Source organism: Scylla paramamosain, chromosome 4 (assembly GCF_035594125.1).
Source record: "Scylla paramamosain isolate STU-SP2022 chromosome 4, ASM3559412v1, whole genome shotgun sequence".
Lineage (NCBI taxonomy): Eukaryota > Metazoa > Arthropoda > Malacostraca > Decapoda > Portunidae > Scylla > Scylla paramamosain.
In genome coordinates this window covers 3,014,801-3,031,499 of record NC_087154.1, presented here as the reverse complement: position 1 = coordinate 3,031,499, position 16,699 = coordinate 3,014,801, and the positions used below count along the sequence as shown (strand labels likewise).

Below are 16,699 nucleotides of genomic sequence, written 5' to 3'. Positions count from 1 at the left end.
TACTCTGGCAACCTAACTGGTGTCGGAATGCACGTGTTACGCTTCATAAATACTATCACTATTGTTAATAATATCACTAGCAGAAAAAAAAAAAAAAGAATATTCGTCTCGATGCAGAATAAAATGGCAATGAAAATTTGATATATACGTATAAGCAAAGTTTGTATTTCTCAAGTACCGTTTTAATTGCATGTTCTAAATGCATTACGTAATAGTACCTAAATATACGACTTTTTTTTTCACACGACTGCATGAAAAGGAAATCTAAACACCACACACACACACACACACACACACACACACACACACACACACACACACACGGCAAGACAGAAAATAAACTACAAAACAGGAGAAAGAGAGAGAGAGAGAGAGAGAGAGAGAGAGAGAGAGAGAGAGAGAGAGAGAGAGAGAGAGAGAGAGAGAGAGAGAGAGAGAAAGTGGAAATCGGAGAAGTAGAGGAAAGAGCGAAAGAGAGAAAGGGAGAGAGAAGAGAAGAGGGGAGAAAGGGGCCTGAGAAAGACTGTGCCGATCTGGGAAAGGAAGGAGTGTGAAGGGACGATGACGATGAAGAGACAAATGGAAGGGCGAGCAGTACCTTTGTTCAGGTGGTTCTGAGGGACAGGTGTGGACCCTTCGCCTGAGCCTCCGTCAGCCTCCACCATCTCGAAGACTCCGTTGCTGTGTGACTTGGGCGGCTCAATCTCTGTGTGAGGGAAGAGAGAGAGAGAGAGAGAGAGAGAGAGAGAGAGAGAGAGAGAGAGAGAGAGAGAGAGAGAGAGAGAGAGAGAGAGAGAGAGAGGGCGGAGGCATAAGAACATGAGAAAATAATGGACTGCAAAAGCTAGTAATCAACAAAAGGCATCTCTTCCATGCTTAAGACTTACCATCTGTTATCATATTCTTTTATCTATCTATTTATCTTTCCATTTATCCATCCATCTTTCTATCTATCTATCTATCTATCAGTATAGCCAGTGCTGCCACCTCGCGGACTGGTCACAAAACGAAGGGAAGAGACCAACACCTCCCTTACTGCCATAGTGCCTCGAGAGTGCTTGCTTGTGTGTGTGTGTGTGTGTGTGTGTGTGTGTGTGTGTGTGTGTGTGTGTGTGTGTTCGCGGGCGTGCTTTATAAATGTCTTGTCCTGCGCAGAATAAGGAAAAGACGATCCTGAGGCGAGCTAAGTGTGCAAGCGGGACAGAAACTGCGGCTTTGGGATGCGTGTGGCGAGGTGGAGGTGGAGGAGGAGGAGGAGGAGGAGGAGGCTGCGGCGGCGACGACCCACAATACCACCCTCGCCTTTACCTGCAAACTGAGTTACCTCTCTCGATGGAAGTCTGAATAAATTATGTAGATTGAAGAGTAATTGAATCTACTTGGGCTGGAGCCACGGCAAAAAGGCGAGTCCGTGGCAAAAGGCTCTAAGACATTGATTGCGTTACCAGGATCCTTGCTCGTCATCAGCCGGGCCTTTTCCATTGACTTTTACCCCGTGTTCAAAAGCCCCTTCCCTTCCCTTCCCCTCCATCCTAACTAAAAGTGCGGTTTGGTTGAAAATCTCACGACCATATTCACGGGACTGCGACCTTAGTGTGACCGTGGGCTCTGAGTCTCAAAGGGCGCTCTAGCTCGCTTTCTTCTCCTCGTGTTTGTGCCCAAAACTCCACAACCCTTCGCCGCCACGACTTTTTGCCATTACCGAGAGGGCGACGCTAAGTTCTTGGGGGACGGAAAGCAAGGCGACGCGGTGCAAGTTTGAGCCAAGAGTGTTGTGAGGAGTGCTTTCAGTGGCGAGAGAGAGAGAGAGAGAGAGAGAGAGAGAGAGAGAGAGAGAGAGAGAGAGAGAGAGGAGAGAGAGAGAGAGAGAGAGAGAGAGAGGAGAGAGAGAAATAAACAAATGAAAGCAGAAAGACCGAGAAACAGCCAGCTAGATAGAGAGAGAAGTAGACAAACAAACAAATAGATGAAGAAAAAAACATAACAAAAACGTACAAAGACAGAAAGAGATAAAGCGGAAGATGGTAATTTTCGCAAAGATAAGAAAATTAAACTGGTGATGCCGAGTAACCGAAAATAAACAAAAAGAAAAGAGTAAAGAAATTATGTCAGCTTAATAAATGACAAACACGAGTACAGTGGCAACGTTAACAGGAGGCCACTGAGGTCACTAAATGGAAGCGATGATAACAAGCAATATAAAAACAAGTTAAACAAAGCAAATTTATGTCGGCTTAGTAAGTGACAAACATGAGGGCAAAGATAATGTTAACAGGAGGACAACTAGGTAGGTCTCTGAGTGGGTGTGGTGGGTGGGGGGCAACATTCTGCTTGGCTTGGCGGCTGCGTGGCGGGACAGGTGGCGGTGGTGGTGGGGTGGTCGTGGTGGCGGGGAATCATAAGTTGAACTGAGGAGGTATGATGTGCAATGATGTGTTCCTGAGTTGATGATGATGACCGTGTGTGTGTGTGTGTGTGTGTGTGTGTGTGTGTGTGTGTGTGTATCTGTGTAGTGTGAAACGAATTTTAAGTACGTAAATACATAAAGATATATCACTGTGGATGAGGTACAAACAAAAATAAAGCAAAAAAATTAAGATTATGATTTATGTTAACAAGTAATGTTTGTATGTTTCTTTCTTTCTTTCAAAGCGTAACACACACACACACACACACACACACACACACACACACACACACACACCACACACCTAATCTTTCTCACTCCCATAAATTATTTACACTCCTGAATACCTTATGAGCAAGAAAGTGATGGGATGATAGCGCCATTCTTAGGCACAACTCCACTATCACTGCGACAACACCAGATACTTTCCATTTACTTTCCTTCTACACGCTACAAGAAACTGAAGAACATGATTAGTATATTACAACATTAAAACCTTAGGACACGGATACGGGTTGAAGTCCCTAGCAGAGTGAGTAAGCGGACCACCTTTAGCACCCCCAATGCAAAGACTGGCTGTGTTAGGTCTGCCTGTCTATATTTATTTGCAGGGGGGGACTGTGAGAGCTTTGAGAGCGGCTCCTTTTACTACCAAGCTCCGGTATGAACAGGCTTTCCTTCTCCTCATCCCTCCCCTTCCTTCCTTCCTTCTTTCCTTTTTCTCCTCCTCCTTCTCCTCCCCTTCCATGTCCTCGTAAACAGGCCGAGTAAAAGTTAAATTTTCACAAGTAGCCCCTCGGTCCTCTCTCAGAACTAGGGGACAATTACACCGCTGAAAGACGTTCATTCGTGCCCGTCGAGCTGAGGGGAAAATTTATTGTGTGCTCACCTGTTTGTCTCGCTGTAATTCCCTCCATTGTAAGGCGCCTCTACCCTCTAAGGCAGTGGAGTTACGCCATCAAGGTTTGTAGAAGTTAGTCTCTCTCTCTCTCTCTCTCTCTCTCTCTCTCTCTCTCCTCTCTCTCTCTCTCTCTCTCTCTCTCTCTCTCTCTCTCTCTGGCGGGCCTAAAGACAAGGGTTACAAGTCTTGGCTCTCCGCTCTGCCAATCTTCAGTAAAGAGACGCATCAGTCCACTCACTCTCCAACACTCCCTCTGTATCTCCCCGCTTTGGTCTCCCGCATTCACTCACTCACTCACACCCATTCTTTCAACCTAAAACACTCAAACAGTGACTCACTTTCTCACTTTCTTTTTTCTTTTTTTTTTTTTTGTCTAAAATGAGCTTTGGGGATCTCTCTCTCTCTCTCTCGTCTCTCTCTCTCTCTCTCCTCTCTCTCTCCTCTCTCTCTCTCGCTCTCTCTCTCTCTCTCTCTCTCTCTCTCTCTCTCTCTCCCTAACTGGCCACTTTAAAACACTCACAGCTCACAACATCCCAGACAACACAATGCAAATGACGGTGAATTACTGTGTCTTAAGTTACACGTTAGCATGATTGCCCTTAACATACACGGAGGGGAAAAAAGACCGCAAAAATAAACTGCTCGCTCGACTAAGAACAGCACGACCGCATTCACTGAGCTGTGTTTATTCTGAAGCGCTTTGTTCTCTCATCAGGATTGTTTTTAAAGGCCACAGAATGGGTTTAGGTTAGGTTAGGTTAGGTTAGGCTAGGTTAGGTTACCTTCTGTTTAGTTAAGTTAGGTTAGACTGAGTTAGGTTTGGGTTAGGTTCAGTTCGGCTAGGTTAGGTTAGGTTAGGTTAGGTTAGATTATTTACAAAGCCCACAGGAATGATAAGTCGGATGGGTTAGGTTAGGTTACGTTAGGTTAGATTAAGATAGATTAGGTTAGGTTTGATTAGGTTCGGTTCGGTTAGGTTAGGTTAGCTTTGATTAAGTTAGATTAGATTAGGTTAGGTTAGACTAGTTTAGGTTTGATTAGGTTCGGTTAGGTTTGGTTAAGTTAGGTTAGGTTAGGTTCTCATGGGTGTTTTATTCTATTGACAGCATAGAATCCTTGTTAAACTATCACTGGAATCATTAAAAAAAAACCATCCTTGAAAATTCCACTAAGGACGGAGAAACGTTTGAGAATGCACGCCTGGCTAGTCACCGTAAGCAGAGAACTAGTGAGTGTTAGAACTGATACGCGAGATGACAGTACAAGGATGAAAGTACAAGGAAGACAGTACAGAGGTGTAGGTACAGGGATGAGGCAGAAGACACACACCGGGAAGATCAGAGGATAGCAAATGCCGTTCACCAAAAAGATGAGGCTAATCTAGAATTGACAGCAGCCTTCCCCCAGAGACTCACAACCACGACCTCCCACCACGCTGACGACCACGCTTGTTATGGACGCCCTGATGGCGGTGGTGATGGTGGTGGTAGCGGTGAAGTAGAGAGGGAGGAGGTGGTGGTAGTGGTGGAGGATTGAAAGGCGAAAATAGGTGATAGAGATTAAAGAGAAAGTTACACAAACTGAAGATGATGATGTGAGAGAGAAAGAGAGGCAGACAGACAGACAGACAGACAGACAAAGACAAAAGCGAAAACAGTAATGCTCTCACAAGACAACTAACACTCAGGCCTCCTTCCCTCCATCCCTCCCTCCACGTAATATAAATCGAGGGGAGGACGCGAAGGGGGAGGGAGTTTTTACGCGTCGCACCGTGGCCAGTTGTGTGTCGTGGTGACGGCGGCGTGATTGCTCGTGGGGCGTGGCGGGCTATTGAGAGCGGGACGAAAGAGGGAGGGACGCCTTCTCGAGTTTTACTGCAGAGCACGAGTTTGGTTTGTAGCGAGAAGGGACGGGAGGAGAGACCATATTCTTAAACAGTTCCGCTCCGCACTTCCACTACATTCAGAAAAGTTTTAGTAGTGACATGGAGTTTTAAAGGATGTTTTTACAGTTCTAGTGACAGATCAACATGATTTCTACATTATTAACTGGGGAAACATTCTCGAAAACCTAGTTAATCATCTCTGTAGTATTTAAAAATGGCCGTGGTAAGAGAGCTAAGCGTTTCAGAATACGGACCGAGTAAGATGGTGTGAGTGTGTGTGGTGTGTGTGTGTGTGTGTGTGTGTGTGTGTGTGTGTGTGTGTGTGTGTGTGTGTGTGTGTGTGTGTGTGTGCGGCGTTGTTTTTAAGTGTTAGAAGTGTAACTAGAATGAGTCTTCAGTTAGGTTAGGTTAGGTTAGGACTCTGAATAACTCTGAAGACTTTGAATGAGTCTTCGGAGAGAGAGAGAGAGAGAGAGAGAGAGAGAGAGAGAGAGAGAGAGAGAGAGCTACCGGAAACCTCACTTACTACGCAGCTGTTATTGTGGACCTAAAGTTGCCAGTAGTTGTCACGTGGCCGACAAGAATTCACATACCAAACTGAGTACATACTGTTATCACGCAGCGGGGACTAATACAAAATATGCCCACAGTAAATAATAGCATATGATGGATACATTTCTCTCATCAAAAGAACACATCTATTTCCCAACAGGTTAAGATGGTGAATTTCATGAAAGGCAATACTGTAACATTTTGTACTTGAATCTTCTTTTACCTCTTTTAAGTCTTGTAGAATTCACCTCTTCGTGCAAGTTTTTATAGAGAAACGCAATAAATAGTTAAGTGGGAAGAGTAGGAACGATAACTCAAGCTGCAGTATAACTTCTTTTTTTTTTTTCCTGGACGTATGAATCTCAGGAAAGAAAATACAAAGGTACATTTCATACAGGGAGTGCTACGTGTGGGTCTGACGGCTTCATGTAGCTAATTTTGCTCATATTTAAACTGTTTAGAGAGAGAGAGAGAGAGAGAGAGAGAGAGAGAGAGAGAGAGAGAGAGAGAGAGAGAGAGAGAGAGAGAGACTAAACGACGTGTGTTCCTCGGCATCAAAAGAGCATCACTGAGGACACTTGAAGCAGATGAGGAGCCTCTTAGCGCCACGACACGAGAGAGAGAGAGAGAGAGAGAGAGAGAGAGAGAGAGAGAGAGAGAGAGAGAGAGAGAGAGAGAGAGAGAGAGAGAGAGAGAGAGAGAGAGAGTGAGTGAGTGAGTGAGTGTGTGTGTGTGTGTGTGTGTGTGTGTGTGTGTGTGTGTGTGTGTGTGTGTGTGTGTGTGTGTGTGTGTGTGTGTGTGTGTGTGTGTGTGTGTTAATAGCCCCATGTGTTTATGATCTAAAGATTAACACCTGGTCATCCCCGTACGAAGATGAGTACTTGGAGGAAAAAAGTAGTGTAGTAGAAGTAGTAGTAGTAGTAGTAGTAGTAGTAGTAGTAGTAGTAGTAGTAGTAGGAGGAGGAGGAGGAGGAGGAGGAGGAGGAGGAGGAGGAGGAGGAGGAGGAGGAGGAGGAGGAGGAAACGAAAGAGAAGAGGGAAGGATGAAAGGGATGCAGTAAAAAGAGAAAGAGGAATAACGTAATGAGGGAGCTAAAAAGAGAACTTGAATAGGAGGACACAAGTAACCATGAACCACAGATGTTCTATGAAAAGGACACAGCTGCCTGATCCTAATGGCCGCTGCTTCATGAATGTGTTATTAGCTACACGTGCCAAGGAGATCGTGAATTAAGTGTACAGGTCACTGAAATGAGAGCAAAGGTGAATGAAGAAAATACTGGTGATTTTGCTATTATGTTGCCTGTAAGTTACGACCATATTCTGAAACATTTCCTCGCCACAAAAGGCTCAATGTACTTAAAGTCACACGGGTTTTTTAAGATGTTTCTACGGTTCTAGTAACAGATTAACAAGATTTCTAAAATATCGACGGGAGAAACAGTCTTGAAAATCTGGCTAATCTGTGAAGCCTTTGAAAAATGATCGTGGTGAGAAAGCAAAGCGTTTCTTAGCTACATATATGAATTAGAAAAGGAAGTAAATACTGACTAGTTACATACGAGACTTAGAAAAAGAAAGGTAAAGATGAATGAAACAGGAACTGGAGATCTTGTATGTTCCTCGTTTATAAGTTAGCTATATAGGAGACTGAAAAGAGAGTGAATGTGAACGAAAGAGAAACTAGAGATCAGGTTCGTGTGTATGTATTGTTTGTGAGCTTGTTACATATAAGACTAAGAAAAGGGAATAAAGGAGAACGGAAGAGAAACTAGTGATCTGGCCGTGTGTGTGTGTGTGTGTGTGTGTGTGTGTGTGTGTGTGTGTGTGTGTGTGTGTGTGTGTGTGTGTGTGTGTGTGTGTGTGTGTGTGTGTGTGTGTGTGCTGTTCGTGAGTTCGCTATGAGGCTCAGAAAAGAGAATATAAGTGAGTGAAGGAAAGTGAGTCTCAAGTTAATATGTAAGTGATGTTTTTAGATTACGTGTGAGTCTCTGGAAAGGAAACCAGCCATGAATGAGAAAAAAAAAGTTATTATGTTGATATACTAGTGTGGTTTGTGCATTAGTTTTGTTTATATATGAATAAATTCGTTACATGTTGGTATTTTGTTGAGAAGTTAAGAAAAAAAAATTGTGAGTAAAAAGTAAATGAGTCATGATTTTCAGGGAAGGAAACTAACATTGGATGAAATAGATAGTAATGTTGGTATGTTTTAAGTTCTCTTTAAATAGAAAAAAAAAAAAAATATATATATATATATATATATATATATATATATATATATATATATATATATATATATATATATATATATATATATATATATATATATATATATATATATATATATGTATATATATATATATATATATATATATATATATATATATATATATATATATATATATATATATATATAATATATATATATATATATATAAGAAATTAGTTAATTAGATTGTAAGGAAGGAGTTAAAAAAAATAAAATAAAAGCAATATTTATGGATGAAAAATAAACGAGTCATAAATCTCATACCCACATCAATCACATTCGCGGACAGGAATACTTGATGCACCAGCTGCTTGTCAAATAATGTTCTTGGAATTCATACAAAGACGTGTGTTTATTATTTCATGCGAGTGTGATCGACCTTACACAAACGAACGCGGAATACGAATGAGAATTTCTATATTTTACATCATGTGCACGAGACTGCTGGCAAAAAATGGTAAAAAAATGTACGTTCGCTGTCACGGGCTGTGGCGTGCGGCAAGTGGTAACTAGCGCGTTTGGGAATCATGTGAGCCTTGTGCATTAATGGTAAAGGGTGCACCTAAGCAGTCCATCCCCTTTACTCCTTAGATATGTAATAATCCCACCATTAAATCAGTTCTCTAAACTTCAGTCACTTAGCGTAAAGAAAATACAGTATTACAAAACTTCGTTTTAGTCTTATTCACAGCGCCTGAGCAGTCCATCCACTTCACTCCTTAGAAATACACGGCTACGTAATCACCGTACTATTTAATCAGTCCTCTAAACATAAATTACTTTGTGTAAAGAAAGCATAGTATTAGGAAGCTCCTGGTTATCATTTCAATTTAATTTATAGAACATGTGTGGTCGATGACAGACCTGCGCAGCCTTTACTTTACGGCTGTATACAGTAATTACCCCGCCATTGAATCAATCCTCCAAAATTCATTCACTTGGCGTAATGAGAGTATAGTATTAGAAAGTTCATGATTATAATGTTAGTCACAGCACATTAATAGTCGTGGCTTAACCTAACCAGCTCATCCGCTTCGCTCCATAAAAAATAAGCTGATATCTAACTGTACGACAATAATGCCTGACCAGTGTTATTTGATAGGTGAAGGAGATAGATACTGTAAGATCTCCACTAAGTTATAGCACACAGGAAGGCAAAAGTGATTATTCTACAGTTATAGAAGCGAAACAAGGACGATTTACACGTAACAGCACGATTAATAATTATACCTAAACATTAGAGTTTGTTGAGTGTAAGAGGAAAATCTGGTCTTCTTCACCAAGTTATAGAACACAAAAACGAACTATTGAGTACCCTTCAGTGCTGGGTCGGGAAACTATTGAAAGCCTAATGTCACAGCGCGGGAATCATATCTGACCTTTGCCGTTCGATGGGTGAAAGAAGATACTGTAAGATTTTCTCTGCCAAGCTATAGGAAGGCAATAATGAGCATTCTTCAGAGCTGGGACAGGAAACTGCTGAGGGTTTAACGTTACAGCATTACAATTATAATTTGCCATTGTCGTCTGATGAGTAAAAGAGAAAGCGCCAATTCTTTACTAAGTCATAGGCCATAAGAAGGCAGTAATGGACATTCTACAGCGCTGGGATAGGGGACTACTGAAGGCTGAACATAGTAATCTCTTGCATGTTTTAGACTATAGTACTCGTATGTCTCTTGATGACTAATATAGGTACGGTCTTCACTATACGAGAAAGGAAGGCAAAAACGAGTATTCTTCAGCGCTGCAATGGAGAACGAATGAAGTCCAAACAGTATAACACCTCACATGCTTTACATTACGAAGAGTCGTTTGATGAGTATTGTATTGAAAGTCTCCAATATAAGAAAAAGGAAAGCAACAACGAGTATTCTTCAGCGCTGCAATGGAAAACGATTAAAGTCCAAACACTATAACCCCCCTCACATGCTTTACATTACGAAAAGTCAAGGTGAATACCACAAGGGAACATTTAGCTTACCGTAGATCCTGATGGCCCCGTCTGTCTCTCCCAGCGAGTTCTTGGCGATGCAGCGGAAAGTCCCGACGTCTTTCTTCTCCACGCGGCGAATCCTCAGCTTCATGTACACCTTGTAGGATGTCTCAGTCACGATGGGCTCATAGCGCTCGTCTGGGAGGGATGGAAGAGGAAAATAGGGAGAAAAGATGCGAAGGAAGGAAAAGAAAAGGAAAGTAAGGAAGAAACAAGAAAAGGAAGATGGGAAAGGAAGGCCAGGATGGAAGAAAAGACGAAAGAGTTGCGAAGAAAGGAGGAGATAAGGAAGAAGAGGAAGAAGAAAAAAGAAAAGAGAAGAGGAAAGTGAAGAATAAGAAGACGAAACGTAAAATAAGAACGTTATTCATGATATACGAGTACGATCGTTAACACTCAATATATCCAAGCTTACCGTAGCGCACACACACATACACACACACACACACACACAGAGGCTCACCGGACACCACCATATCGCCGTTCGTGTTGGTCCAGAAGTTGATGCTCTTGGGGAAGGCCTCCGTGTGGCACTCGATAGTCAGCTCCTGCCCGATGTAGGGCGCCCTCCAGCTGCTGCGGCACCCAGGCAACAGGGGGGACTACGGCGAGGGGCAAGGAGAGGAGCAGTGGTGAGAGCGAGGGAGTGTAAGGAGAGTGTGGGGAGGGGGTGAGTGTGGGAGTGAGAGTGTGGGAGTAATAGTGTGAGGAAGTGATGGAGTGAGGGCAGGATGATTAAGATTCTCTCTCTCTCTCTCTCTCTCTCTCTCTCTCTCTCTCTCTCTCTCTCTCTCTCTCTCTCTCTCTCTCTCTCTCTCCTCTCTCTCTCTCTCTCTCTCCCACAAATCGTGCGTACACTTTCCATTCGTTCATTTTCTGCTTACCACTATCAGAAGCTCTCCTCTTATTGTCATTCTTTTTCCGTTTCAATTATTCCTTATTCTCTCCTTTTTATTTATTTTCTTTCTCTCTTTCGCTGCCATTCTCTGACACAAAGATATATACACTCACACATGTTTAAGTCATCCGTAATGTATATCCTTTCCTGTCATTATGATTAGTATCCTGATATTAAGTTTAGTTCTTAGCACAGATTATAAGTAAAATAGATTCAGTCTTTATTCTTCAGAAAGTCAATATGTGAGAGTATTCTGAAATCAACTTTACAGCACAATAATTCATCCTACAGTAAATAAGAAAGCATCTTGAATTAAACCTTGATTAATTTCAAACTAATGACGGAACTGAGTGACCCTTACTTAATCTCAAACAAGTAGGTACTTTTTCTCACCACCACTTACAACTCTTTAAAATACTTACTTTGTACTCCATGCTCTTATTAGTTTTGTAGCTTAGAAAAACAAAATCAAACCAACTCTCTCTCTCTCTCTCTCTCTCTCTCTCTCTCTCTCTCTCTCTCTCTCTCTCTCTCTCTCTCTCTCTCTCTCTCTCTCTCTCTCTCTCTCTCTCTCTCTCTCTCTCTCTCTCTCTCTCTCTCTCTCTCATTTTTCCTGGTTGTCCATACAAGGTATTTTTTACAGTGCGTATGGTATTTTTTGCAGTGCGTTGTATGTTAACAAAGGACAATTATAACAATTAAAAATGTTACTCACGAACTATTTGCTGAAGATGATTAATTTCCACATCATCTCATTCATAATTCCCTTAAGCCACTCACTACGACAAGCAACAATTCACATCACTCAAAACACACCACAAAACCTTTACATTCACCTACAACAAAGAAAAGCATGGATTGAAAGAACAGATTTACCAATGCCTTCCCAATAAAGCGCTTAAAGCCAGCCGTAGAACTAAAAAGAAAAGTCCCTGAGTGCCCTGATATTAAGTAACCAGGCGCCAGAGAACAGTAAGGTATTAGTAACCAAGTAGCGCCAACTCACACTGCACGCGAAGCTGGGTCCTCTTGCTGATGGAGGGCGGGATGCCGTTGGAGGCGATGCAGAGGTAGGAGCCCATCTGCAGCCTGGACACTCTCTTCATCACCAGCGTCTCGCCCTCCACCGACTTCACCGTGTGGGCCGTGTCCGTCCCACCACTGTCTGCCGCCGCCAGCCCGCCCATGTCACCCATATCGACATCAGAAACGAGAGAGCCACGTTGATGTAGGAAGCTTGGGGTTAGCTCTGGTTAGACTCAAGTAGCGAGCTATGGGGAGCTTTCATGTAGAGTGTCACATGGGAATACATAGGAAGAATTGATGCTTGAAGATCTGCTGGTGTGTTAAAGAGGGCGCTTGTTGAACTACAGGCGATTAATAATAAACGTGCAGGACTAGAGTATGGATAACTTCTTACGACTGTGTGTGTGTGTGTGTGTGTGTGTGTGGGAAGGATGATATGATGATTAAGAAATGCCATTAGTGGTTCTTTTTTTCTATTGATGGCATAGAATCCTTGTTAAACCATCAATAGAATCACTGATACACCCTGAAATAACTTCCATTATAGCCACTTAGGTGTAAAAGACCAGACGACTCGGTGTTTAGGAATCCAGCCTCCAGCACAGCACAGCATGCATCAGTCTGCCTCACCTGCCTTATCCGAGTCTAGCACGATGTCTTGGTTGTCCTCCCGCCGCCACACGATGCTGGGCGTGGGGTGGCCCTTGGCGCGGCACGTCAGGGTCACGTCCTGCCCCTCCCGGATGGTCAGATCACCAGAGGACTCCCGGTCAATGATGTCAGGAGGCACTGGGTAAGGAACGCAAGGCGGGGTGGGTTGTATGGCATTTCCTGTGCGACTGTGGATCTTTTTTCTTTTAGGTCTGATTGAGTTTTCCGTAAAAGTAATTCGTTTTCTCTGGGTTTCATCTCTGGTTTAACCTCCTTACGTTCTCCCTCTTTCTCTCTCTCTCTCTCTCTCTCTCTCTCTCTCTCTCTCTCTCTCTCTCTCTCTCTCTCTCTCTCTCTCTCTCTCTCTCGTTAGCCATCTACGATTATTTAAAGATCAGCATTCCCTAACTTACTTAAAATACTTCACCTCATCTCCATCATAACACTAAACACTTACAAACACAGCAGAGCAAGCATTCCGGGCCTAACACAGCACTGGACATCCAACACAGCCGGTCAGACTCCCACAGCACCTCCCTTAACCCTTACACTGTTGAACATATTTTATCCCATAATCACCTCCAAATTTCCCGGCACATTTTTATACTACGTAGCTTCTCTAGCAGTTCTATGGCGTGGAAAAAGGCGAAATTAACTTCCTATTTCCTTGTTTGCTGAGCGTGTCTATGCAAACAATTCTTAACAGTAATCTCAATGCTATCAAAGAATGACCACTGCTGGGAAATGTTTAACACCACCAGACCCCGCAACACTCACCCACAACATCCACGTAGCCCTGCTTGGATCTCATCGGGTCGGTGTTCACTTGACACATGTACCAGCCTCGGTCCTTCTCCCGCACGTTTTTCAGTTCGAGGTGCCACGAGCGGTGGTCGTTGTGCAGCAGCGCGATCCTCGGGTTCCTGGTGATGACCTGTTTGTGGATGGTGAGGATCGTCTGCGTGTCCACCTGCACCCACGCCACCTATCGGGAAGAGGAAGAAACTCCGTGAATGTACGAGTAAACTGTAGAAACGTGAATAAGTGTAGTAAAAACATGACTAAAATGAGTGAAATAGGAATTAGTGTCTTCACTTGTAGCTGCGCTGTCTGTTGGGAATTGAAACAAACTTTATGAATGTACAGTACGAGTTAACTACTAAAAAACAAGGAGAAGAAACGGTAGGAAACGTGACTAAAGTTACTGAAATAAGAATAAATAGAATAAATAGAAAGCACACACTGGTCTTCACTTCCACTCACACCACCAGTCAGGAAAGGTGGAAAATCCTTGAAAATATAAATGATATTACATAAAATAGAGTTAAGATTGATAGCACTGATATAGATAACAAAGACAACCTACATCTCTATCTACGTACAACCACGCCAGCCGTCGGGAGAATGAAAACCCCATGAAAACACAAGTGAAAAAGTTGAAACACAGATATAATGTCAATAAAATCAGAATACACAGAAGTGATGAGTTAACCCTCCACCCACTCACCCTCCCACACACACACACACAAACAAACAAACAAACAAACACGTATATAAATACCACAACAAACCATTTCACATCTTTTAAAGGCCTTTCTCTTTTTTTTTATTTCCTTATTCACTGTTTCGCCTTCCTCCCTCACCGTTCTCTCCCCCTCCCCCTCAGCCCGTTCTCTCGCCCTTGAGAAAATAAGTGAAAAAAAATGTGAGGGGCTCGGAGACTGAGGGAGGAGGGCTCCAGGTAATATCCGGGGGCTTTGTACGGGCCGCCGCCCCTCTGACGGAGACGCCCAAGTCACCGCCTTTATTTCCGCCCCAGAATCTTCCCGCCGCCAAGTAATGACCGCTGCTCACCTTATACAGGCAGGTGGGAGGATCGGGAAGTGCAAGGAACAGAGTGAGGGAGGGAAAAGAGAGGTGAAGGATACAAAAAGATTCAGGGAGTGCGAAGAAACATTGGGAGTCTTTGGGCAGGGGCAGAGGGAGGTGAGAAGTACAGAAGGAAGATCTTGGTAGCTGGAGAATGAAGGAAGATTGAGGGAGTGCGAGGAACTTTGGGAGTCTTTGGGGAGAGGAAATGGAGGCGAGGAGTCGGTTTCTTTCCACGTGCAGTAAACTACATTATTTTATTTGATTCTCTTTTAATTAACTTTTCAATCGTTTTATTTATTTTCATATCGTTTTGTTTTATTTTTCATCACATACACAAGAGTAGGTACGTCATTTTATTTATTTATGTTCTCATTTCATTTATTTCTCATTTTTTTTCTATTCATTCCATCACAAGGTCCTCTCACCGCCGCCTCAGTCATCCACATCTGGTAGAAAAGGTTCCACAATGACCACCATCAAGACAACACCCACGAGGACCAGCAGGCCGCCGCGGATGCATGGCCAAGCCCCCTGCACCAGCCTGCCTCCGCCACGCCTCTCCTCGCCTCCCTCCTCAGCCTTCTCTCGTCGTCCACTTTTCCGCTTCTTGGTCCTTTCCTTCTCTCTTTCACCTGGTGCTTTCATTTTCTTTTCGTTGTCCATCATTCACCACGGTATTCCATTTGTTTTCCGTTCCACCATATCCTGTCTCTATTCCACTTTCCTCTTCATTTTCCTCGTCCGTTATAAGTTCCTCGTCAGTATCCCATCCACTTTCAGTTCCACCGTATCCTGTCTTCTAACCACTTTCGTCTCCACTTTCCTCGTCCATCACAAGATCCTCGTCAGTGTTCCATTTGCTTTCTTCTTGATCATATTCTATTTATAATCTACTCTCGTTTTCACTTTCCTCATCCGCTGTGTTGTTCTCGTCAGTATACCATTCACTTTCTTCCCCATCATATTCTTTCTCCAATTCACTCTCGCCTTCACGTTCCTCGTCTACTGAAGGATCCTCATCAGTGCTCCATTCGCTTTCTTCGTCGTCATATTCTGTTTCCCATCCACTTTCCTCTTCACTGTATTCGGATTCCTCGTTCATCTCGGAGCTGCTTTTTCCAGTCGCATCGTCCTCTCCACTCTCTTCGCTGCCTTCTTCCTTCTGCCAAACATTCCTCCTCTCCTCCACCTTTTGGGCCTCGCGTGCATCGTTCCGTATCTTATCGCGTTCTTCCTCTTCGCCTTCCAGCCGCCGCGCGTCGCCACACTCCTCAATGTTCCTCAGGGTGTCACTCCAAAATGCCTGCTGCTTAATCCTCCCCGCATTGACACCCTTCCCTTGTACACACGAGGCAGACGGCCCGGACAGGAACGGCTTTACGAACACCTTTCCGTTGTTTACTTGCAGCAGGAACTCATCTGGCGGTCCGCGGCGCATCAGCTTCTCCAGAAAACTGTCCAGGCCGATGCGGACGCCGTGCTTCTGCCCGAGGTGAAATCGGATGGAAATCTTGACCTCGCACGAGTCCGAGTATTTGGCGGCGCGCCGGAACAAGGTCTCGAGGTCCAGGGCGGCGGTGTAGGAGGTGTAGATCCTGCGGCGGGTGATGACCCGTGTCTCCCTAAAGTAGAACTTGGATACCTGGCTGGAGCGCGGGCGCCACTGGCAGCACAGGTGAGCAGCACAAAGAGGCTTGACCCCGGCGATGGTCGCCTTCACCGGCTGGCTTCACCGCCCCCGCCAGCCTCCACCTCACAGGCGCCGAACAAAACGCGATGAATCTGTTTCTTCTTGTTGAACATCCTTCTTGCTGACTCACTGTTCCTTCAGCACGTTGGCCACGGTAATATTCAGGATGAAATGTTGGCGCCTGCCAGCCAGACGCCCAACTCCAAGGTTACCGTGAGCATGCAATTGTGTGTGTGTGTGTGTGTGTGTGTGTGTGTGTGTGTGTGTGTGTGTGTGTGTGTGTGTGTGTGTGTGTGTGTGTGTGTGTGTGTGTGTGTGTGTGTGTGTGTGTGTGTGTGTGTGTGTGTGTGTGTGTGTGTCTGTTTGTTTCCGCGTGTGATCGACAACTACTACGACTACGACTACAACTATAACTACTACTACTACTACTACTGCTGCTACTACTACTACTACTACTACTACTACTACTACTACTACTGCTACTACTACTACTACTACTACTACTACTACTACTACTACTACTTTTACTATCACAGTGTGTGCACTGCT

At 43.9% G+C, this 16,699-nt stretch overlaps 1 pseudogene; it reads right to left on the bottom strand.

Annotated features, from left to right (window-relative positions):
• The window catches only part of LOC135098466 (lachesin-like), an 87,575-nt pseudogene that overhangs the window by 6,474 nt on the left and 64,402 nt on the right, over nucleotides 1-16,699 (bottom strand).